This window comes from Podarcis cretensis, assembly GCF_951804945.1.
Source record: "Podarcis cretensis genome assembly, chromosome: 5".
NCBI classification, from domain to species: domain Eukaryota; kingdom Metazoa; phylum Chordata; class Lepidosauria; order Squamata; family Lacertidae; genus Podarcis; species Podarcis cretensis.
Window position 1 is genome coordinate 47,237,701 of NC_137174.1, and position 25,501 is coordinate 47,263,201.

Genomic DNA, 25,501 nt, shown 5'->3' on the forward strand with positions numbered 1-25,501 from the left:
ATCCCTGCGGTGGGGTGCGCTCCCGCTGCTCGGTCCCAGCGCCTGCCAACCTAGCAGTTCGAAAGCACCTCCGGGTGCAAGTAGATAAATAGGGACCGCTTTATAGCGGGAAGGTAAACGGCGTTTCCGTGTGCGGCTCTGGCTCGCCAGAGCAGCGATGTCACGCTGGCCACGTGACCCGGAAGTGTCTCCGGACAGCGCTGGCCCCTGGCCTCTTAAGTGAGATGGGCGCACAACCCCAGAGTCTGTCAAGACTGGCCCGTACAGGCAGGGGTACCTCTACCTTTACCTTTTACATCCCCACGAAAGCGCTTGGAAAACACGATGAACAATTGGAATGACTGACTCTTTATTAAGTCGATGCCGTTGCTTCCAGAACATATGTGGACAGGGAGAAGTTTTATTAGGTTTGTAGAAATTAACTATTCTATATTTTACTATGAAAACACCCCAAAAAGAACAAACCACAGGGGCCCAGGGATTTCTGTCATGGAGGTACATCCTTTTTGTTGGCCACAGGACTAGGAAAAGCCAAAAACAGAAAACCTTTCTACTTCTCTTTGTAAACCTCTTACATCTTTATTGCCAGTAAAAATAAGATGAGGAAACAGCTCTAGTGGAAGACGTCCCTTGAAAAAAACCCTCTTCTTATTAAGCTGAAAGCAGAAATTCTTCTTACTCCATTTTACTATGCAGAAGATACCCTGTTGCTCCTGATTATACTTTTCCTGCACAGCATTTTCATCAGGGCTTCGTGATTTTGAATTATTTCATACAAGTGGTTTTCCCGCCCCCGTCCCCCTCCACCCCTGTGAGATATGGTGGAGTGGCTGGAAAATACATATTTTTTGTTGGAAATACCATTTTCTACTTTAGAAAAAAAAAGTTTCACTGAGGAGTGGAATATTTTCGTAGGCTTATTTTACTGCATGTTATATATTATTTGTCTTAGCTAAACTTGATCTCCAGTAACAGATTCTTCACAAACACACTAAATCGGTGTGTGTGCTCCAGTGTGAGATTCTGCTTTCTTTCACACAAGTGTGCTTACATATAATTGGGGAATGCCCTGGAATGCTCAAACACTTCACAAGGGGCCCTCTCACTGGGACCCAGAGATGAAAGTTGGCCTTTTCATTAAGCTAAACCTCTGCCCACTTCACCCCTGTTATAACCCAGCATCCTCGAGATGGCTGTTTGGCATATCACACTGCCCCTGAGATGTGAAGATAGCTTAATAATAGAATTTCCTGCAGAGCTGGGCTTACATACCCTGAAATCCTAGAGCGAGTCAAGGAAATCTGCATTAGAATACATTGTTTGGAACAGGTTTGTGCACTGAGGGGGTATACAAAATGTAATGGAAACTAAAAGTGTCAGGCATCTAATCCAATGTGGAGTCTGTTTAATCTCTTTCAAAAGACATCTTAAGAACTCCCAGTGTCTTCATTGCCTGATTCTTTGTGATGGATTAGTAAAGTATATGAGAATAGCACAGAGCCAGGATGTGACAGCTGAATCAAACTTTTTGGTTTTCCTGCAATGCACTTCATCAGTTTAGCTAGTGTTAGAGGCGATGTACTCTAACTTTGTCCTAAAAGCAGGCATGAGGGACAGCAACAGAGTACACCTCTTCTAGGTACTTTTTAAATGCTGGCTAATGTGGGTAACTTTGAAGGAGGGCATTGAAGCTTCTCCTTGCTTGGGCATGTCAGCTGGTTTTTTAAAAAAGTGATAACTAAATGCTGAGCCTCATTTCTGGCATATGCCATCCAAAATAGGCATATTGTATAACTATGTAAAAGAAGGTATGTTAGAACAAAGAAAAATAACAAGAGATTAAATATCCATGATACAATATAACTAATTTTCAGCTAAAATTTCTGTTCAGTTTTTTTTGGGGGGGGGGGTAGAGAGGGATTTTGATTATCCATTTGCAAAATGAGCAAGTGCTTTGTAGAAAGCATAATATGTAACTGCAGGATGTATTAAAGCAACAACACAACACACCTTTTTGACTTAAGAGAAGCATTAAAAAGGTAAAGGTACCCCTGCCCGTATGGGCCAGTCTTGACAGACTCTAGGGTTGTGCGCCCATCTCACTCAAGAGGCCGAGGGCCAGCACTGTCCGGAGACACTTCCGGGTCACGTGGCCAGCGTGACAATCGCTGCTCTGGCGAGCCAGAGCCGCACACGGAAACGCCGTTTACCTTCCCGCTATAAAGCGGTCCCTATTTATCTACTTGCACTTGATGTGCTTTCGAACTGCTAGGTTGGCAGGCACTGGGACCAAGCAACGGGAGCGCACCCCGCCGCGGGGATTCGAACTGCCGACCTTTCGATCAGCAAGCCCTAGGCGCTGAGGCTTTTACCCACAGCATTATTCACCTGCAAATTCCTTCAGAAATGGGACTTTGCAAGAAGCAAACCTGCACTGTCTCACATATTTCTGCCTTACAACCTACCTTCTTGCATCTCAACTTAGGAATAGCAGCGATAGAGACAGGCACTGTTCTTGATTGAAATTTCATCCTCCTTTTTATTAAACATTTACAGGGAACCAAATTATCAGCTGTGTCAATGCACATGGCAGGCGGATGCCCACTCTTTGTTGACTTGACTGTACCTAAGGAAATGTCCTGGCTGCCCATGCTGCAAGTGTCCCTTGAGTGCCCTGCTCATGCACAATCCTAAAATAGGGTGACGCCTTAGGACTGGCATGTGAGCAGGCTAAGAACAGGTCCCTCCCCTAGCATTTCCTCAAAGTCTCCTTGGTGGTCTCTGCCTCACCTCATTGAGGTACAGGCAACTCTCAGTATGCAGGGGCTACTTTCCAGGTTACAACATATAGAGTGCAACAGGCTGAATGGTAATGTTTGTAACAAATTTCTTTACTGGTTACTTCCGAACATAAAAATCAAGTCCATAATGTGCACCATACACAATCCTTATGCAAGGTATATGACCTATTTAATTAAATCCAATGCAGATATATTTCTTCCTTTCTTAATACATTCTTGTTTGAGTTCATATACAGTGGTACCTCAGGTTACATACACTTCAGGTTACATACGCTTCAGGTTAAAGACTCCGCTAACCCAGAAATAGTGCTTCAGGTTAAGAACTTTGCTTCAGGATGAGAACAGAAATCGGGCTCCAGCGGCATGGCAGCAGCAGGAGGCCCCATTAGCTAAAGTGGTGCTTCAGGTTAAGAACAGTTTCAGATTAAGTACGGACCTCTGGAACGAATTAAGTACTTAACCTGAGGCACCACTGTATATAATATAAATATAAACACTTGATAATACAATGATTAATATTTTGCATGTAGAGATCACAAATATAAATCTGTTATATCATGACTAAAAAATAGAGTTCATACATTATTAAGCATTATCAAGCATTAGAAGATACAGAGGTTGTACATAACATCGAAGTGTGTAACAGATTACGTAAGCAATGATTCTCGGACAATTCTCAGTAGTAATGGCCAGTGAGTCTCAATACACCATTAATAAGCAAAACCATGTGACAGGTGTAGATAATTAACCTAAATGCAATCTTAAAGGAATATGACCACAATGGTGTGTCCTAGGCAGAGCTCTTATATAGTATATATTTCACATAGCTTGTATGGGATATGTCTCATTTGTTTTGCATTTGTTTTGACCCTGGGATTACGCTCCAAGGCACAGCACACATGTCCCCACCCTGTTCAGCCCCCGCCCTGCCCCCTTGTGGTGCTGGAAATGGTGCATCTGTTAGCTGTCTCAAGCATGCTAATTGCATGCAAGAGGGGAGGTGCTTGTACTGATGATAGGCATCTCCCTACTCTGGCGAAGGCCTGTGCTGTCCCTGTGCCGAGATCATTATTATCATCATGAGGATAGATGCACAACTTCACCAACTAGGGGCCTCACTCCCACTCACTGCTCCCCCTGCCAGGTTGTGATTGCTATAAGCACTTCAGTCACTGAGCCATTTGCATGTCCTATTTGGTAAGCAAATTCAAATTAAGAAAACTTGCCTGATTTTCCTCTCCTCCTCCCAACCACCCAGGTTTGTCTGAAGCCCTGTTACATCCTGCTTTGCATGCAAAACTTCATTAGGAAAGTTAATGCGTTAAGGCTAAACTTTTTAAAGGAACTTTCAAGAAACAGTTTTCCTGTATCGCTATAAAAAAACAATACAGGTTTGCAGGAATTGTGACAAATATATATATTCTTTCTAGCAGTTTACCCCCCTTCCCCTTTTCTTGAACCACCTCCTCTCTTACAGCCCATTCTGCCCTCTGTGTTTTACTCCCATTAACTTTTATTTGTTTCTGTCCCTGTAATGTTTTTTCATATGGGAGTCATTCTGTGAACTCGTGAAAATCCATAAAGAGAGTGAAAAAAGATACCCGCTTAGGAATGTGAGCGGATGTGGGAGAAATGCAGAATCTCCTTCGAACCAGTCTTCCATTCCTTGCCTTGGCCATCATGTGAAGGGATAATGCTGGAACATCATGTACTTATTAACCAAATACTGAAATATGTCCATAAATACCCGTACAGAAGTTTTTTTTTAAAACCACAACACTGCTTATAAAACTAGCATTGTCTCCTTCCTTGTTGGCATAAAAAACACCACTAGTGCCAATTCTGACTTAGCTGCTTTCGAGTGAGGCTACTTTTGCACTTAAAAAACAAAAAACTTATTTCTAGAAAAAACATCATTTCAGCCCTCTCCTGTATTAGAACCAAATGCTTTTCTTTTTCTTCATTCAGAATATGTGTGGATTTACACTATCCTTGCCTTTCTGCACTGAATTTCCAATGCTTTTATTTAGTGATAATTTTTAATGATTTCCTTAGATCACTTCTTCTCTTTCTCCCCTCAAACTAAGACAAAGGATTTGTTTTGCAGCTATGCAAGAGGTGACAGTGTTGCGTGAATAAATATTTTCTTGAATCCATTGGATCAGTTCAGTGCTCTTTTAATTTACTGCTGTTGTTAGCAAGAAAATAGCAGGATACGTTTAGTGTACATTTAGAAAAGTGTTATAGGTTGATATACAACAATGGACTTCTCCAATACTGTGGTTTATTGTATACAGTGGTACCTCGGGTTACATACACTTCAGGTTACATACGCTTCAGGTTGCAGACTCCACTAACCCGGAGTAGTACCTTGGGTTAAGAACTTTGCTTCAGGATGAGAACAGAAATTGGCAGCAGGAGGCCCCATTAGCTAAAGTGGTGCTTCAGATTAAGAACAGTTTCAGATTAAGAACGGACCTCCGGAACGAATTAAGTAGTTAACCCAAGGTACCGCTGTATTTTATGATATTGGGTAAAGGGCAATGATGCTCTTCTTTCTGATTGCTATTACATTGTAACCTGAAAAGGAATAAGTAAACAAAATGCAAAACAATGCATTCTTGCCACTTTCCAAAGGGCAAGTCTCCGCAGCCATGCAGAGCTGCTAGATAAGCACAGAGGTATGTGGGTGTTCAGTCAATTAACACCTGATTAGTTGCTTTTTGTTTAGGAAAACAAAGCTGATCTCAGCAGGGGTTCCCTTTAGCTTTAAAAATCCACCTGTCAGAACAGGAGCGAGAGAAATGTCTTTTTGTTTGGCACATCAAGAAACAATGCAATTGACCAGAGTTGTAAAATATATCGGCTTTAACAACTAAACAGGCAACTAGCTGTAGCTGTCAGTTAAATAAGCAGTTTAACCTATTGGTTGGTCTCATTTAGAGATAGTATCCCAGCCTTTTTTAACCAAGGATGATTGACTATTTGATCTTGGCCCATCAGATTCACAACTTGTAAATCTTTTGTGTACGGGGAGGGGGGATGCTCTTCCAGAATACTACAGTTATTTTAGCACAGGGATAAGCAACCCATAGGGACACAGGTGGTGCTGTGGGTTAAACCACAGAGCCTAGGACTTGCTGATCAGAAGGTTGGTGGTTCGAATCCCCATGACGGGGTGAGCTCCCGTTGCTCGGTCCCTGCTCCATTCAACCTAGCAGTTCGAAAGCACGTCAAAGGGCAAGTAGATAAATAGGTACCACTCTGGCGGGAAGGTAAACGGCGTTTCCGTGCACTGCTCTGGTTCGCCAGAAGCGGCTTAGTCATGCTGGCCACATGACCCAGAAGCTGTACGCTGGCTCCCTCGGCCAATAAAGCGAGATGAGCGCCGCCACCCCAGAGTTGGACACGACTGGACCTAATGATCAGGGGTCCCTTTACCTTTACTTTTACCTTTAAGGAACCCATAGCCTTCTATGTGTTTGGGTTGGTTTTTTTTTAATTCCCATAACCTCCAACCAGCATGGCCAGTTGTCAGGGATGGTGAGAGCTGCCATCCAGCAACATCTGGAGGACCACAGGCTCCCTATCCCTGGTTAAGCTTTTATTGGGATATGGCATGATGAGGGTGTGGGGGTTACAGTTTAAATGACAGCAGCTGAAGCTGAAAAATAGAACCAAACTGGAAAAAGGAGCATATCTCTTCAGCAGCTTCTTTCTGCATGATGCCTCCGTTATATAAAGGCCCACCCCTAAGGATTGCATTTTCAGCCAAAAATTTTTAAAATACTAATTTTAATGTGGGTATTATAAAATGTTCAACCTTTTCATTAAACTTCATATTAGTTTGGAAATAACTTTATTTCTCCAAATTGCCTGGAGCTTATATAAAACTGGAAGCAGAGCAACTTAATTATGCAGGGATCTAGTGAAATGGATTATATGGCAAAAACGCAGCAAATTCATCTAGGCCACATATGGGATGGATGGCAATTGGATAAAGACTTCTACTATGGGAACTTTCTCTGCTGGGTGGGGTAGAAATAATAATAATAATACCATCTCATCTTTTGAGGCATGTTCATTTGTGGCTTAACCGCAGGCCTACCAGTGATCATGGGATAAATGTTCTGTGAAAGTGTGATGCAGTATCCAGTCAAGAGGGCACATCAACAAGAGTGTACACATGACCTTGGACAGCTCCAGGGGGTGCCCTGCTAAGGCAACTGCAAAGAGTATTCATCTTATTTTGTTGTCATTGGCTTCTATGAGGCTGGGGAGTCAATGGTACTCCTCTTGAGTCAGAAGATGGTGGCAGGGTTGTGTCCTCCAGCCGAAAGAGCCCTGAAGGAGATACTGGAGGTTCTCTGAGGAAGTAGCCTGAACCTTGTCCTTACAATGTTCCTCTGCTGCCAACTGCAAGGCGACCTCTGTCCCATAACACTCTTTCTTACTGAAGATGAGGTGGAGCACCCAGGTTTCTGGGGAAAGGCTGAACAGGAGGAATAACCACACCCCTCTCAGGACCAGCAGCCATGGCTTGCTCTTTCATTGTTTTTGGTCATATAGTTTCTTTAAGAAGCTGGAGATTCCTGGTCCAAGGTCTTTGCCTTCAGGAAGATTGGTGTCATCTTTCCTGCATCATAGAAGATAACTTAAAGGTGCTGCTTTGTCAATTTTGTTTTTGTAAGCAAGGACAAGGCATTTAGAGAGGACCATTGGAAGCTATTAATACAAACAGATCTTGTTCTGGAATAATATTACCATAGTCTACTGTCCAAAGATAAACTGGAACAAGTTCATCCAAAAAAATGTCAAGCCAGGATTCATGTGTATGTGTGTGTGTGTGAGAGAGGACACACATTGACACAACTAGAAAGAGAATGAAATCAGAGCCAAGACAAATCTGAACAAACGCTTAGTGTATACAAGGAATGTAACAAACATATTAGAAAATTCATAGGCTGTAGTGGTTGTAGCCCAGCAATTGTTGACATGGACAGCAACCTGGTCTTTGGGACTGAATTAGGACTGAATGAAGAATTTTGCCCTGTATAAAATGATTTGTGATTATCATTGGGCAAACACATATGAGCCTTTTCATAAGTTGGATCATCAGCAAATCTTTGCTAATATTCACCAGCTGAGTCAGCAGGAATTGTTCTTTTCTAATGAAGTTACAAACAGGTAACCATGAATGGTGAAAGATTAGCTGCCCTTGCAAATCTGGTCTGAGAACTTTTGATGGGATTGCAGGTTGATTTAGGAGAATGAAGGTGGGAAGGAACACTAGTTTCTGGTAGGTTGCAGCAATGGGTGATGTGTTCATATTCTGCTTGAACCAATAATTACAGTTTAAATCCAGACAGCATCTCTCATAGCACCACTTTTTAAAAAGGCATTTTAAGATCATGGCAGAAAATAGCTGAATTAACCAAGGTGGCTTCTAATGTGGATGATCACATGCTCTTGTGTTTGTCTGAGCTTTGATAAAACAATGGTCCTTTTGTGGAGTCAGGCTGATTCAAGGATTCTTTAGTCCCCCCCCCCCCATGTTCTTGTGAAAAAATACTTAGGCTTGGCAAATACAGTCAGGCTCAGTTAAGGGTGCTATATGGAACTCTTCAAATGCTTTGATTATGAGAGGCTTTGAAACGCAGGGGATTTCACACATTATGAGAGGCTTTGAAACGCAGGGGATTTCACACACGTACACACATACTTCCTCCCTTTCACATTCTCCGTTTTGTGTTAGTGCAATTTAGCCCTTGCAGTTCTGTAAGTTGTTGACTTAAGTCAGCATATCGTTACTTTTAAGAACAATGGTCCACTTGGGCTTTATTTAAAACCATACCTCTGTAAATATGAAACTCATTTCAAGTAGTACAGATGAAACTAATGCCTAATATTGTGGTGCTGATCTAATGGCCTTATCAGATGAAGTTACTGGCCCAGACCCAAAGCTTCATAGCTAAGGGCCTTTGGACTTCTTTCACGAATGGCGGCTTCCAAGCCAAATCCCGCCCCCCTTTTAAAGGGTAGTTTCCAAATTGATTTGTGATTTGGCATGGAGGTCTGCCCTTTGAGGGAGTTGGGAGTCAAAAAAATGTTAGTGCCTATGTCTATACAAAATGGTTCCAAGAACAAGGAGCGCTGCCTTACACTAAGTCAGGTGATTTGTCCTTATAACCCAGTGTTGTCTACTCTGACTGACAGTGGTTCTTCAAGATCTCAGGTATTTGTCTTTGTTGTTGCCTGCTACTGATCTCTTTAACTGTCAGGAATTGAACCCGGAACCTTCTGCATGGGTATGCTCTGCCACTAAGCTATGCTCGCTCCTCTCATGTTCTGGGTGAGCTTGAAGTAGGCCAATAGATTCATGCTCTTTGCCATAGTGCAGTTGTGGGGAAGCGTGGACCCTCCATATGCTGCTGATCATAATGCCATTGTACAAGTCTATGGTGGGATTTCATTTGGAGCACTGTGTACAGTTCTGGTCAAAAAGGATACTGTAGAGTTGGAAAAGGTTCAGAAAATGACCACCAAAATAATCAAAGGGATGGAGCGACTTGCCTGTGAAGAAAGGTTGCAGCATTTCGGATTTTTTAGAGGATTGGAAATTTATAAAATTATGCATGGCATGGGAAAAGTGGATAGACATTCCCCCCCCTCCTTCTCACATAACACTAAAACTCATGAACACCCCATGAAGATGAATGTTGGAAGATTTGGGGCAGATAAAAGAAAGTACTTCTTGATGCAGCACATAACTTACTCTCCCAGGAGGCAGTGATGGCCAACAACTTGGATAGCTTTAAAAGAAGATTAGACAAACTCATGGAGGAGAGGGCTATCGTGCTACTTGGCATGATGGCTATGCACTACCTCCACAGCTGGAGGCAGTAATGTGTCTAAATACCAGTTTCTGGAAACCACGGGCAGTAAGAGTGTTCTTGTGCTCATGTTCTGCTCTGTGGTTTCCCACAGGCAGCTGGTTGGCCACTGTGAGAACATGATGCTGAACTCGATGGGCCATTGGTTTGATCCAGTAGGCTGTTGCTATGTTCTTAACTACAGCTCCCTTTATTCCTGGCCATTGGGCATGCTTGCTGGGGCTGATGGGAGTTGTAGTCCAGCAGCATCTGGAGGACCAAAGATTCCCCACACCTACCATATGACATATGCAGGTACATTTATAGATAACAAAGGAAAAGCTTAAATACAGAGTAGGTTTTCTTTTTCTTTATGAGTACAGTGAAGGGGCTTAGAACACGAAATAGCAACCATGATAAATAATCCAATTTCTGCTGTAATTTCTTAAACAAAGTTACTTGATTTTGAAAAAAAAAATGATTTGAGACATATTGTCATCCCATGAAAGTGGTTGGCTCATGTGGATTTCCCCCCAAAATTGTACTATTTATACATTGCTCCGTAATATAAAACAAGTGTCCAACCATGTTGGGTGCAACCTGCCTTTCGAGTGTTATGGAAGGCTGTAATTAAAAAGTTTTAAAAATGTGTTAATTATGCTTTGAGTAATCATTTTCTAATAATCTGCAATCATTTTGGAAACTTTCTGATAATCTTTGGCATGAAAAGGGGCTGGGTTAGACCTTTATATGATGGATCATTGGAGTTTCAACTGAAGGCCCTTCAAAGAGTGTTTGCCTTAGGTGATGCAGCTTTCTCCAAGCTGGTGCCCTCCAGATGTTTTTGCTGACAGCTCCCATCAGTCCCAGCCAGTGTGGTCAGGCATGATCAAAATATCTGAAGGGCATTAGGTTGGAGAAAACTGTATCGGAGGAATGCAACTCCACAACTATGTTCCCTAGCAGGTTTTTCTAAAGAACCAGCCAGCTGCCAAATGATACTTTCAGAAAGCCTTTGAAGTGCATTGCCACAGTTCCTGTGTTTTGAATTCAGTGCCATGATTTGTGCACGTGAAAAGAGACCACATTCCTTTCTCTCTTGGGTAACATCCACATTCAATATGGTTCTAAAGTGCAGGACCAAAAATCGACAGTCACAAAAACAACCTTTTCCTCTGATAAAACACTAATGTACCAGAGGCTTTTGTATTCCATCCAGGTTGTATGCTAATTCTAACCATGACACTGTGTGCCGTCATAATTTAAGATACCTGGATTGTGATTATAAACAATGCTGTTCAGTACTGGAACCACAGTCAGTTATTCAGGGAAGCAAAATGTGAACACAGTTCTAGTAATATTTTATTGCATTTAGTTTCTTCCCACAGAGCTTTGGCTTTTCAGTGTTCAGGAATGCACTTGTAGCATGTGTTGATTGACTTCTCCGTAAAGCCAGCTAATGGAGCTTGGGATGTGGTAGAATATTTTAATCTTTCCTTTTTCCTGAGAAAGGAAACACTGTTTTCCCTGTGAGGATGTGATTTTCTTACCTGTCTCTGACATGGAAAAAGATTATGTCCCTGCTACCAGCTTCTGAACATGATTTGCCTTGTTCACAAAGGAGCTGTGTAACTTGCACATAAGCAGATGCAGCTATATTTTATTCCTTGCAAAATGTATGGTTGACTTCATGTTGATATTAAATCCAGTCTACTCTGCCAGTTTATGACAGCTTCATCAGTGAGCAGCTTTGCTGGACTTGGGATGCACCATGATTCCAATGCACATTGGACAAGATAATTGGGGAAAGGAAATACCTCATAGTAGCATTTTTTTTAAAAAACCTGGTGAATAGTCAGTGTTGCATTTCTAGAGAATCTAGAGAGTTGAGAGGGGCTAGAATAATTTTAAGTTTGAAACAAAATGCCATGCCATCTGTCTCTTCTAGCAGCCTCCTATTTTTTATTCATAAAACATTATTATTGGATGGGTGTAAAATCTCTGGGCTTTGTAACTGTCCAATTGGGTTGATTCACCACTTTTTGTTCTGACAGCTGTTTCTGTTCCTGAATTTGTTTTCAGGAATTATAGTCGCTTTCCCTCCCTCTTGGCCTTACTGGCACTTACTTCTTATTTCTGAATAAAAAAATTATGGGATGCATCTGATGAATCCTGTATTAAGAACTAAGTGGGCTGCTTGGATAGATTCCATGCTTCTCTGAGCCAAGGTGGGATCCTTCTGAAGTGCCCTCAACTTTGAGGCGCTTTGGATACTCAGATGTTAAAAACAAACATGCTTTGCAGACTGTGTTTGCATCTTGTTCACACTTGCTCTCTAATGACAGCTCTTTGCTTCTTCTCTGTGCTGGTGTTGAGCTATTTTTATAGTTCATTCAACCTCACTGTGTTGGTCAGCTCAGATGGTCTATTGGTCCTCTGGTTTTCCTATTTGAATGGATCCAACCCAAAACTCCTGCAAAAATAAGTGGTAAATGGAATCAGAATCACGCAGGGCTTTTCATGATTCCTCTGCGGTTCTCACAAAGGATTGCAAGACTGGGTTGTGTGTTATTACAGTTCCCTTTTCTTCATGTTAATTAAATAACCTCAAAAGTTGGTGTGCCAAGCATGAAACTTGGCACATTGGAAATCTCAGTGACTGATTCATGTGTGCTGTGGAATGTTGGGCTGACACTTTTAATTCACAAAAACAATAGACATGGCACCTTTAGAGCTTGATCTGACTCCCTCTAACACCATGCAGAACTTAGACAAAGTTAAATTGCCAGTTTCTATTGAACCTTAATGTAAACTGTACTCTGTAGGTATGAGTACTTTCCAGAACTAGTCATCCTTTCTGGCTACCTTTCTCCCTCTCTCTCTCTCTCTCTGAGGTGGGCCTCATCAGCCCAATAAAACAAAGTAAGAGCCAAAGTCAGCTTTCACTCCTCCCGTGATCTTCTTAGCCAAACAAAAGAAAAAATGAACTGAAAGTTCCTTCAGTGTTGTGTTCTCTGGGCAGAGCTGCTAGTGCTATGAGCAGCCATTTGTATTGTAGTTCTTCATTGTTAAAAAACAAAATGTGGGAGGAGTGTCACAATACATTATAGTTCTGCTGCTGACAGACCTGTGGGGGATGTTAACCACTGCTGTTTGAACAGCTGCTAAGTCTGCTATCATTTTTTTAAAGATTTAATCAAAATAACAAGATATCTCATATATTTTTTAATATCATACTGTATCCAAAAGGTTTGCATTCCTCAGCTTTCTTCGCCTCCCTTTCCCCCTTGATTCTTCACACCACCAGCTCTGATACGAACTGTCCTCCAAAAATTCCACTCCTTGCTTATTGAGTAAGGACAGGGTTAAATTACCTACTATCAAAGGCAGTGCTGTCCATCACTAGGGTTGACTTGCAATCTTTATTCCAATACCAAGGAGACTGGGACTCAGCAAGAGGAGCCTGATGGATTTCAGCCTTTAGAACAAAAAAGGGGTTGCTGCTGCTAAGCACTCTATGGAGCATATCAAACAAACAAAATGAACTTTACTCATGGGGGATTTTGGATCCAGGTAAGTTCTGGATCCAACAGCTGGACTGAAGTTTATTTCTGATAAGATGTACTGCTCAATTCTAATAGATGCTTTAATACCCCAGGAAAAATGCAAGTCCCTCCAAAAGTTCTTAATTCTGTGTCAGATGATATGCATGTCCACGCAACTCCTTATCTGTTGTCAGTACACATCCAAGTTCATGTGCCTGCATACCTATTTGTTTGCTTTCCCTGAATGAGTCTCTGGTTTGTGCCTTATATTTCCGATGAGAGGGATTTCTCCATTTAACTGATTCATGTGCAACCTCCACCCAAAATCAATACGCCATTCTTAAATTGAGCCAAATATTTTGGATTGGCCTTTCCATTCTCTGAGCATTCACACATTCAGCTCCCCATCTACAACCTGATCATGGATGAGGAGGCTGGACGGGCATGCACAACTGAAATTTAGGTGGCTGAGAAGGGCGGAGTTGCTTTTTCCCACCTGTGCCCAGCTGAGTATTCAATGCAGCCTCAGAGCAGACTGAAGGACTAAGAAGAGGAGGACCATTGTGGTCACTAGGTTTGATCTTTCTCTCTTTCTTCAGGCTTCCTGTCTGGCTGAGTACAAGTCTGGAGAGTTTTATACTTTGGGTTGGGCATTTAACATTTTGGGGGTTCTGCTGATAATACTGCCCACCTCACTGCCCAGTAGTCTCCCCATGGTCTCAAATGTTCTGTGGAGGCCAACCCAGTCTCTTGGTTCTGGAGGATATCAACATCCATGGCAAAGCCACTGTGTTTATGGAATGTTTTCCCAAGGAAGGGTCACCTGGCATCAACATTGGCATCTTGGGGGTGACATTTCTGTAGGGTGTTAATTTGTGTAGTTGGTAGTACCCTTTTCTGGGGCATTCTTTGGTGGTCAAACCTATGTTTGGGGATGGGGAGATTTGGTTTTTTAGGGTCTGATCACCTTGATGGTTATAAAGTGGCTTGTTGTTTTTAAGTATTGTGAATTGGAATTTTATTTTTGTATTCTGCTTTGAGACATCATTTGTAAATAATAATAAATACCAGGAAGCTATAAGATAATGCAAAAGAAACTATTCCTGAACATGCTCAATGGATTTGAGGGAAAGGGCTTCAAGGACATGAGTACAGAGGCTTGTACTACTGCTGCAACATCTTCCATCTCTGAGCATAAGTAGCAGTACATGAGCATGGTGTTCTTGAGAGCATTTCAGTGAGAACTAACTCTCTCTCTCTCTCTCACTAACTCTAATCTCTCACACACAGTGTGACTCTTGCTTCTTCTGTCTTCTGCAAAATTAAAATTACTTGTGTGCTAACTTACCAAAACAACAATTAAGCAATTGGCTTTAACACCAAGTAATCCAGCAACATTATCTTGCATAGTTTACCTCCCACACACTTTGAGGCAACCAGACTTTTCTTAGCAGAAATAGGGACAACACCTCTTGTGGGTGAAAACTGTGCTTAATCCTCCTTCTTTCATGCTGTTGTGGTGTTTTTGACCTTGGCTGTTAGGCCCAAGCTACAAACGATGTTGACTACGTGGCAAGTATTGAGAGCAGCAGCCGTAGATTTAATTCTTCCCTTTCTCTCTGTAACATCTAGGACAAGTGGAAGCCCATTTGCATCAGCTAGGATCTGTCCTTGTAGTGCAGCTTAAATTCAAGCCACCCTGGAAAGGGAAAATGGGTCATCTGATATGATGGTGATGTCAGGTGATTGACAGGCAGATGGGCCCTACCCATCTGTCAAAGCGGCCCAGTGGGTGAGGTCAGGATCCGACCTGCCAGGCTGAAAAGGATCCCCACCTCCAACTAGAAGAACTTGCCCTTTTCCTGGTGATGCAGAAAGGGAAGTAAGTCTGGCTAAGCAAGGGGGGGGGGGATTTGTGAAAGGAAATGTTAAGGCGTATTGGCTTTGGGGAGGCTCTAAATGTTTGCAACTGTTGCTATTTGCTGCATCACTCTTTGCTGTCCTTTGTGGATGAATGTGGAATGTAACCCTGCTGTTTCATTGCTTGAATTTACTGCTCATTTGTGACTAATAGTGGCTCTTCCATATTACGAGTGGAGTGCAGTAGCGCTCCTTCACTTGGATGTGTATGCCGGAAAAGCAGGCAGGCATTGTGCAAATCCCTTTCCAAAATGAACTTCACGTGGTGGGGGTGGAGATCCTAACTGCTCTCAACTTTCCGCAGAATGACAGTGTGTTGAATAAATAAATAAAGAGGCCATGTTAACAGTCAAAATGCCCAGCTGAGGGAGCGAGATAGTTGTCTGTTCACCCCTCTCTACACAAAAAAACAACCTCACAATATTGAATAGGTTAGCACTTGGCTTTTTAATTTCACACCTGCGGTTTTGCAAGAGCAACTAAAATTCCTGATGTCATTCATCATGAGGCCAGCGACAGTGAATACCTGCTTGTTCACTGCAGCTTAAAGGGACGATCAGTTAATTAAGTGCCTGAGTGCTATCATTTGTGTCCACAATTAATTATGAGCAGGAAAACTTTTGCCTAAACTATTCCAAGTATTGCATGATTCATCTTTGGTTAACAATTAATTATGTGCTTGGAGCAATCATTCCCTTTTTACTTTAAACATTTCCTTTGAGAGACATGAAGGAGAAATATGATGCTGAAATACAAAAAGGAATATTTGATGGCTTGGTTATATGCAGTTTGTATTTCTTGAAGTCTAGAAGGAAATGGGCTTCTACACTGCTTTATATTGTTTACATATTGTGTTGTTTTTTAAAAAGACAACTTTATAAGAATTTACAAGAGGACAATATCACAGTGTGACCTTATGACCCTCGACAGCTTCACCCTTGTCCTTTTAATTGTCCCAGTGACCTGAAATGTTTTATACTGTGATGCCAATAGAAGTATTTGATTTGATTTGATTTGATACAAGAGGACATTCTAGTCTCATTAAAGTTAATTTACCCATTATATTCAGTGCAAACAGGATTATTAAAATAGGGAAGACAACCATAGCAGCATTTTATGGTCCTAACACAGGGAAAACACATAAAAAACTATCTTGCCAAGTCAAGATATTACTCAGAGAGTCTTGGTTTTATTATTCAAAGAAATTGGCCACTGCTAATTTTCATTTATTCCTTCTTTTTATTTGTATGCTGCTTTTATGCTTCCACATAAAAAAATCATGTTCAAAGTGGCTTACAACAAAGAAACAGGGATGCATTTCTATAAACACTACAAAAACAATTTCATAATAACATAGCAAAACCAAAACATAATAACACATTTCAATACTATCAATACAACATGATTATCAAGCAACATGCAGTATCCAGTATCAAAAATAACAAGGGAGCATCACAATTTCTCTTTCGTCCTAGAAGCCCCCCTCCCTTGAGTACTCTTTTGACTGTAACCAGTATTTTATATGCATGTATTGATATCTGTGTCTTGTGATGCCTGCAAAGCATATGTTTTAGCATGGAACTAAGGTCTCTTCCCCATAGTAGGAAAGAGCAACCTAAAATAGAAGTAATTCTGCATGTTGAAATTTCATTCAAGCATAGACATATGTAATACTGTGTATGAGTTTCCTTTTCATCTGCCTGAAACTTGCACCCAGAAGCTGCTCCCCACTTCTCTTTCTGCATACATGTGTAGGACCAAAGTTTCTTCTCCCTGAAACCTTTCATATATGCTAAAGCCAGAAGAAGATGATTCCTGATTGCACTGTCAGGGTCCATACTCTTTCAGAAACTTCTATACTTTTGATAGTACCATGTCAAATGACTTGCACATCACTGTTATGTAGGGCCAAGAAGCTGTGATTAGTCGAAGGGACTATCAATAGCCCAGAATCTCCTTGTGATGCCAGTTAGGGGGTGAGGGTTGAAATAATAACATTTTACAATCTTGCCTTCGCATATGAGGATTTTATTCTCTGATCACATTACATCCCAAGCAGAGTCTAAACCAATGACCTAATTGCTTTCCCAAGATAAGCAGAAGAAACCACAAAACCGAGAGACCATCAAGAGGGAAAAACAAGAGCTTTACTTATGTGGTAGGTTCAAATTCATTTGTAAATTCCATGCTGATGTCATGCCCAGCATTGTGCTTGGGATATCTTATTTCGGATGTCAAGCTGAGATCTCCAGCACTTTTATCATGCACTTTCCCATGTTGGCTTCTCCCTTCTGGAGGTCTTCCCAACAAACTTAATCACATATTGTCTGGCTACTTAGCACTGGCTGAGTTGGATCCCATGTTCCTTGATTGCTGGCTAAGTTGGGCTGCGATGTGCATATTGTACATTTTAGGAGAGGTGATGGTGCTGGTGTTTAAGTGGGCGGAGGATATGGCTCATGTGTCTACGTGCAGTTTGTAATGTTCCATGAAACTGCCTCTGTTGTTGGAAGCCCTGCACAAAACGTAAGGTTTTATGTTTTCATGATGCAGTGATTTTGAGTCCAGCCTGTTAAAGCTGGAAGGAACCCTGGGTTTCTGTGCCACTTCTACTCTGCTGTGTTTTATGTGGGGTGTTTGGGGGCGCACCACTGCAAAGGGGAAGAAAATGCTGTAAATGTTCCTAACATCTGGGAGCATGATCAGTGGAAACCACTGGCCACAAATAACAGGCTATCCTTTGCATGGTGTTTTATGAGTAGAGCTCTGCAGAGTCAGTTGACTGAACGCTGGCAAGATTTTGTGCTGTTTGCCCTTGAGCCACCACAAATATTTGTTTTAAAAGAAACTCATTACATTGTGGTCTTTCCCTCTCAAAGTTCCTGTTACTCATCTTTAAGTGGTAACTCTGGTTGTGGACCTCTTTATGAAGCACCCACTGAAAGCTTATCCACCCAGTCTAATCCTTATTTTCTACTTTGTAATCAGAACCCATGGAGAGGGTGAAGAAACAATAACCATTTAAAGAGAATCACAAGGTCTTACACGTACTCCCTTTACTCAGTGACAAAATGATCTAATGAGCCTTTTGTTCCTGTGCTATTCTATAGGCGACTTATGATGACCTTACGTTTAACATGTCACACTGAATTTACCCTCAACAGTCTCTTTTTCTGCAGTAAAGTGTTTGGTGCACTTTTGAGAACCTGAAAGTGCAAAGTAAGCTTTAATCTTCACTCTTACACATTCCACAAACACTCAGTGTGCTTTTTGATGACCAGGCCCCACTCTGCTCCACCTCACTCTCCTGCTCAAACACTCCACTGTTACTCCAAAGTGTACTATGTCCCACCAGCTCCTTTCACGATAAGGAGAATTCTTTGATGCCTGCTGCTATTGCTTGAAGTCCAGTAGAAGCTAAACCACATATCCTACTTTGCAGCCCTGTATTTGAAAGATGGCAGTCTGTTTTAAAGGGCTGCCTGGTCCAACACTACCTTAAAGTTAAAGAACCGTAGGAAGAGAGAGCTGGGCCCTTGATGTTGCCTCTCAGTATTTAGTACCCAGACAGCAGATTGAGCAGGCAACAGGTCATCTGGTCACAGTCTTCCCCCAGTTGAGATGTGCAGTATTTCTAGTTAAATTATAGTAAAGGTAAAGGGGGCCCCTGACCACTAGGTCCAGTCATGACTGACTTTGGGGTTGCGGCGCTCATCTCGCTTTATTGGCCGAGGGAGCTGGCGTTTGTCCGCAGACAGCTTCCGGGTCATGTGGCCAGCAGGACTAAGCTGCTTCTGGTGAACCAGAGCAGCACATGGAAACGCCGTTTACCTTCCCGCCAGAGGGGTACCTATTTATCTACTTGCACTTTGATGTGCTTTCAAACAACTATGTTGGCAGGAGCAGGGACCGAGCAACGGGAGCTCACCCCGTCATGGGGATTCGAACCTCTGACCTTCTGATCAGCAAGTCCTAGCCTCTGTGGTTTAACCCACAGCGCCACCTGTGTCCCTTAAATTATAGTAACTATTGCTAATTTTGCATTTGTCTGTCTGTGAAAATCCATGTACTTTTTGTCCAACGATGCAGCATAAGCAGCTGTTTTAACGGAATAGCTCTGAACATCCTTGTATTTGAACTTCTGATAGGAGTTACTTCTTCTGCTTTTTAAGTTTTAGTGGGTTTTTGGGTAGCAGCAATGGAAGGGCAGAGAGAGGGCAGAGAGAGATGCACCTCAGGGGGAGGTCAACCTTTTTCAACCTGAGAACCACATTCCTTTGTGGGTGACCTTCTGCAGGGCTGGTGGGTGAAGCCAGTGGTGGAGGCAAAAATGACCAGAGCAACAGTGCAGGTTCTTAATTTCATACAGTATGTTATATATCCCACCTATGTGAAAAGCAAAGGTTTATGGCTTTTGCTAGATATTTCTGACACCCACACATGTCTCTCCATTCTCCACAAGCAAGCAAGAGTCAATATCATGGACACACTGTGGAGGATGTGGAGCAGGACTGGTGAGAGATGTGAACTGGTGAGAGTCCCACGGGCCATATAGAAAGGACTGGAGGCAGGGGGACATTTCCTGGGCCTGAGGTTACCACTACCACTATACCCTTGACAATGGCTCCATAGCAAATATAAGGGGATTGAAACACTCCTATAGTGATAGAAAATGCTGCCGTATTCTTAATTAAGAGAAGAGGAAAGAAGTCACTTAAAAGGCAGCCAGTAAGGATGATGTTTCTGTATTACTGGTGCCCTAGATGTGAGTCTTTTACTGATTACAGACCCCTCACTGTGGTGATATGAGCATAGGCCCCCAAAGCCACAAACTCCCATCTTCTGAATATCATGCCTGTGGGCGTTTGCGTAATTTCCTTATGCCCCTTCTAACTTGGACATATACTGTATTTAAGTTAGCCATACCCTATGTTTTGTAGTTACAGCAGGACATTTCTGTTCTCGGCTCAAGGATCACTGCTTGAACCTCACACATAGCCTCTTAAGCCCTCATTGATCAGGGCTCTTTGTTGCTTGATGGAAGCTTTATTCTGTTAGTTGGCAACAGCCTATTCCGCAACAGCTTCAAAAGCAAGGAATGTCAGTAAACTGACCCATGTCCCCCTTTTAAGTTCAAGAATATTTAATACAATTGATGCATGTGGGCCAATTGTACATTTGTTTACAAATGCAGGTGGCACTCTGGTCTAAACTACTGAGCCTCTTGGGCTTGCCGATCAGAAGGTTGGCGGTTCAAATCCACTTGATGGTGGTGAGCTCCCGTTGCTCTGTCCCAGCTCCTGCCAACCTAGCAGTTTGAAAGCATACCAGTGTGAGTAGATAAATAGGTACCGCTGCAGCGGGAAGGCTTTTCTGTGCGCTCTGGTTTCCATCATGGTGTTCTGTTGCACCAGAAGCTGGTTTAGTCATGCTGGCTACATGATCTGGAAAGCTGTCTGTGGACAAATGCTGGCTACCTCTCCCTGAAGTGAGATGAGCACTGCACCCCATAGTTGCCTTTGACTGGACTTAACCATTCAGGAGTCCTTTACCTTTACATTTGTTTACTCAAAAGTAAATGTGCCTGGGATTTCAGCATTTGTTAAAATAGAAGGTGTCAATTCTCTTCAATTCATCCCAGAATAAATAATCATGGCTGCAATCTTATGCACACTTAGCTCTGGGGTAAGTCCCATTGAACTCAGTTGGCTTCATCCCAAACAGCAAAAACCAAGGACATTGTTTTGCCTAGGTACAGGTATTGGAAAATGGAGACTGTACCTGGTAAACAGGAGGAGCTAGAGTGTAAACTCAGCCGGTTCCTTTGATATATAGACTATTTATGAACACTGCCTGCATCCAGAAAAATGAGACAGAAAGGGAAGTGAGAGGACAGATGGACCATTGGCTAAGAAACCTCATTTGCATTGCTCACCCTGACATTTTGCTTTCAGTTTGTGCCTGCACAAAAGAAGTACTGAGGACTTGTGTTGTTTCATTCCCTTTCTGGGGATGGGAAGAGGCATAGTGATGCTTAGCAGTGTTAGTCACCAGAAGCTGCAGGGCTCCGGCATTGCTCACAATAAACAAACTCTGAGACAATGGCAATCTGAAGACGGAGTGCCTTTGTACCAGGGCTAGCTGTACCTGCAGAAACAAAGGGGCAATTGAGCTCATTTGGATGACATACTGGAGCATAGTTGAAAAAGAGTGAGGCATGGGGTGAAAATAGCAGGCTGAAGATGCATTGTGGGATTGCTGTTCCATACTGGAGAAAAAACAGGGGCTATAGAACAACATTGGTCCTTCACTCTTCTGTAGCAGATGCAACAAGCAGACCTCTGCTGGAACCAACCAAGAGGTAACGGAAGCTGGGCCATCTCTTCAATGTGGGCCTGCCCCAACAGCATACAGAGCAGGGATGGAACCAAGGTTTAGGAGCAAAAGGGGTAGATAAATAGTTGACAGAAAAACCTCTCCTTGCCTGTGTCTTATCTTTTTGGAGCCTGCTGCCACAAGCTTGGAAACATCTCTCCCTGTCCCCCCAATAATAATAGTAGAACTTGAGCAAGATGGTGAAAGATTGAGGACAGATAAAGAAAAGCTCTTGTTCACACAGCACATAGTTAAACTATGGAATTTGTTCCTGCAAGTTATTTTTGATAAGGCTGTTAATTGCTACCAGCCATTACAATGGCTAGTAGAAGTTTTTTCTCCACATTCAGTGTACCTCTGAATACCAGTTGCTGGGAAACAGAGCAGGGTGGAGCCAGGTTGCCCTTAAATTCTGGTTGTAGGCTTCCCACAGGCATCTGGTTAGCTACTGTGAGAACGGGATGTGGGGATAGATGGGCCTTTGGCCTAATCCAGGAGGGCTTTCTCTAAAGTATACAAAGATTTTTTTCACAGCTAGGCTCTTTTATATGTGATTGGGACAGGCCCACATTGTAATATTAGGTCTAATTTGTGCCTCAGCATAGCTAGCATTTCTGTAGAGGCCTGTGGGAAATAAAGGAGAGAGGAATAAACATTTATGAGCACCGTGAAACAATGCAAAATAAGGATACAAATTGGGTTGAAATTGAAGAGACCAACAGAGGAAATATGGCAGGCATAAAAAGGGTGGCACATTTAATTGTAGTGCAATATTTCACTGTGGCAGCCTTTTGGTGATTAAACTGAGGGAGCTCACTTGCTTTTGATCCATAGCAGTTGCTCCACTCCCCTTCTGAAGTTTGTGTGCAGCCGCAGCAGACCTTTTGCTGATCAACCAAGAGAGTTTACTTTGGGAACTCGTAACTGTTTTCTTTGCATGTCTCTCTCGACTGTTTGAAATGCTGCAGACAGACTGTCGTCGTGACCTCCAGTATTCCAAGTTAATGTGACACAGAGCTATTTCAAAGGAAGGTGGTCACTGGCGTCATGCCAACCTCCTCTAGCATAGGGAGAAGCTTTGTGCCAATGGCTGCCTCAGCAGGAGGACTCAACAGTATCTGATGCCTGGAATCGCTGTGATGGAGACTAGCCTGATTTGCATTTCATGGTTGCTTTCCTCCAAAGAGAGAGGAGCAACTTCACCTTGTACTTGTTATAAGGGAATCGTAAATGGCAGCAATGGTTATTGCTACCTCCTCCCTAGTTATAAAATGATTTGGCTGATGACTGGGGAGGGAATGGTTTGTATTCTCATCAAGGGGCTGGGTTTAAACCTTTCTCCCCATCATAGCACCCTGTCTACTTAACTCCTCACCGCCCCACATCCCTGTCCAAAACTGGATTTTGGGAGGGACCAGAAAAATTTGCTTAGAGTCACATTAGGCCCCTTTTCTGTCTTTATTTCTTCCTGTGTTTTTTCTTTCTGTCTTTCTGTCTTTCATCTCATCTGCCCTTTTCTTCTGTATTCTTATTTCTTCTTCCTTTGAATTGTAAAATTTTGCTTTAAAAAAAGAGTTATTAGGAAAACACAGGTGGTGGAGGTGATACTGATATGACCCACCTTTTTGGGAGAGATGCAACTCAGTTATGAGTAATTATCTGGAAGTCTTAAAAAAATGCTCAGAGGCATCCACTCTGATCTTACACATTACATGCATGTGCTAAACAACAAGTAATTTCACTAAGGACACATCTGTGTAGCAGACTTCCATACATGACACGCATGCTCAATTTTTCCGTATTCTGATGCCTTTTCCTGGTGAGTATTGGTTCCCATTTTGGTTTTTTGGGGAAAATCAACAGTGTATGTGTGCGTGTGTAATGTTTTTATATATATATATGCTCTAGAGCCTACTACTTTCCCATCCACATGGCTCCACTTATGTCTTTCATGCCAGTTGCTAGTAAGCACTGCTGAGTTCTACATTTTCTGTAAGTCTAACTAGATTTATTGTGAGACTAAGTTTCCTGTTAAACTTTTTATTTAAACTGATTCAGGAGTGCAAAGAGGACCCAAAAGTAGGGTATAAAATAAAATAAAAAATAAACAAAATGGAAATGGTTATTATTGTTAGCAGCAGCAGTAATGTATTTATTACTATAGCGCTCAGTGCCAAAATATGCTTCTAACACACCTGCCTCTCAAGCCAGAACAGGAAAGGCTATTTCAGAGTAAATCAATATGGAGTCTTGGCAGGTGGAGGAAAGCCTTCAGCAATCTATAAGGGTTTGCAGTGAGGGAGCGGATGAGGACAGGATGGGGCTATTGAGTGAACTGGGCTGTTATAAGTACAGTTATACCTCGGGGTAAATACGCTTCAGGATAAGTATTTTCGGGTTGCGCTCCACGGTGACTCAAAGTAACGGAGCGCATTATTTCCAGGTTTTGCCACTCGCGCATGCACAGATGGTCAAAATGACATCATGCGCATGCGTGGAAGCGGCAAAACGCAATCTGTGCACACGCAGATGCACTGTCGCGTCCTACGTTCTGTTCAGAATGTGAACAGGGCTCCGGAACGGATCCCGAGGTACCACTGTACTCAAATGTATCTTCATCTCCTGAAATGATGGAGGGAAAGGTGACATCATGTGGTAACTTGGGAGCGGCGGGTTTGAACAAAGGTTTGTGAAGCAATCTATGGACACCACATCAATCCCTTTTCCCCTGTCAGTCATAACCTGTTCCCATTATACCTTAATTCCCTGTTCTAAATCCCTCTCATCATGGTTGTGCTTGTTCTGTTTAAAACAAAGATGGGGAAACTGTGGCCCTCCCAATATAGTTCTGGGTCTAAACTCCCAGTGCCTCTGTCCCTTAGCTATGCTGGCTGGGACTAACAGGAGTCCAACCACATCTGGGAGGGCCACAGGTCCCCCAGGTTTAAAAGAAAACAAAAATTCAGAAAAAGGCAGGCAGGCAGGCAGACAGACAGAATAACAACTCCATGGGCAGTTGCATTTAGACTGTGTTGCCTTTCCTGACCCAGCTAAACTTTCAGTCTGCCATTTGGATGAGAAGTGCAAGTTTAGTTGCTGTAAGGCTTGTGGGTGTTGTGTTTATACAATCACTGAGCCTCATGCCAAGCAGTTTCTCCAACCAGAGGGAAGGCTGATCAAATAAGGGTTAGGGTCTAACATGGTACCATAGTTGCTCTCAAGAGGAAATTTTCCTTCTTGTCAAATTGGCTGATAACCACGGAGGCTTAAAAAAACCAACCCTTACCTTATGTTGTGAATGGCTTAATTGCTTTCAGTAACTAGGAACAAGCAGCTTGCATTGCCATGAAGAAGACACAGGTAAGATAGAGCTAACTCATAACCCTTTAAAAGTGCATTTTGTATGTGCCGAAGTGTGACTTTTACTATGAATGCACAACTCTGTTTAGATTCTATTTTATTTCCGAAAGTCAAACTGGCATGTCATCAAATCCACATGTCTGCTTATGAAAGAATTCTGTGCTTCAGTTCAAGTGAAAACAAGGCCATTTTTTTAAAATAAAGTTTTTGGCTCCTGTACTCTACGTTGGGGTCTATTCAGAGCACCAAAACTACTGCTTGGGACAGAGCCTTTTTTGAGCCATCTGAAAGCATTTTAATACAGTCCTTGTTTGTGCCGCAGGCTTTGATGATACAGTGTTCCTTGGTTGCTACATCCTTCCTCTCTTTATAGTTTATTATAATAAATATGAGAATTAAGATTGTTTCATTTTGGATATCTGGTCTTGACTGGATGAGGAATAATGCTGAAGGTGAGTCTTCAGGCAGGAACAACAAATACTCTGGGCAAGTTCTGGGGATCAGACATCTGGCTGAGCAAAAAGGAATGCCAAGCTAGGAATGGCAAGTATATTGGAACAGACCCTTAAGTTGTTTCTTTCCCTCCTGGGGGTAATGATCAAATCTGGGACCTAAGATTGTTCTGGGG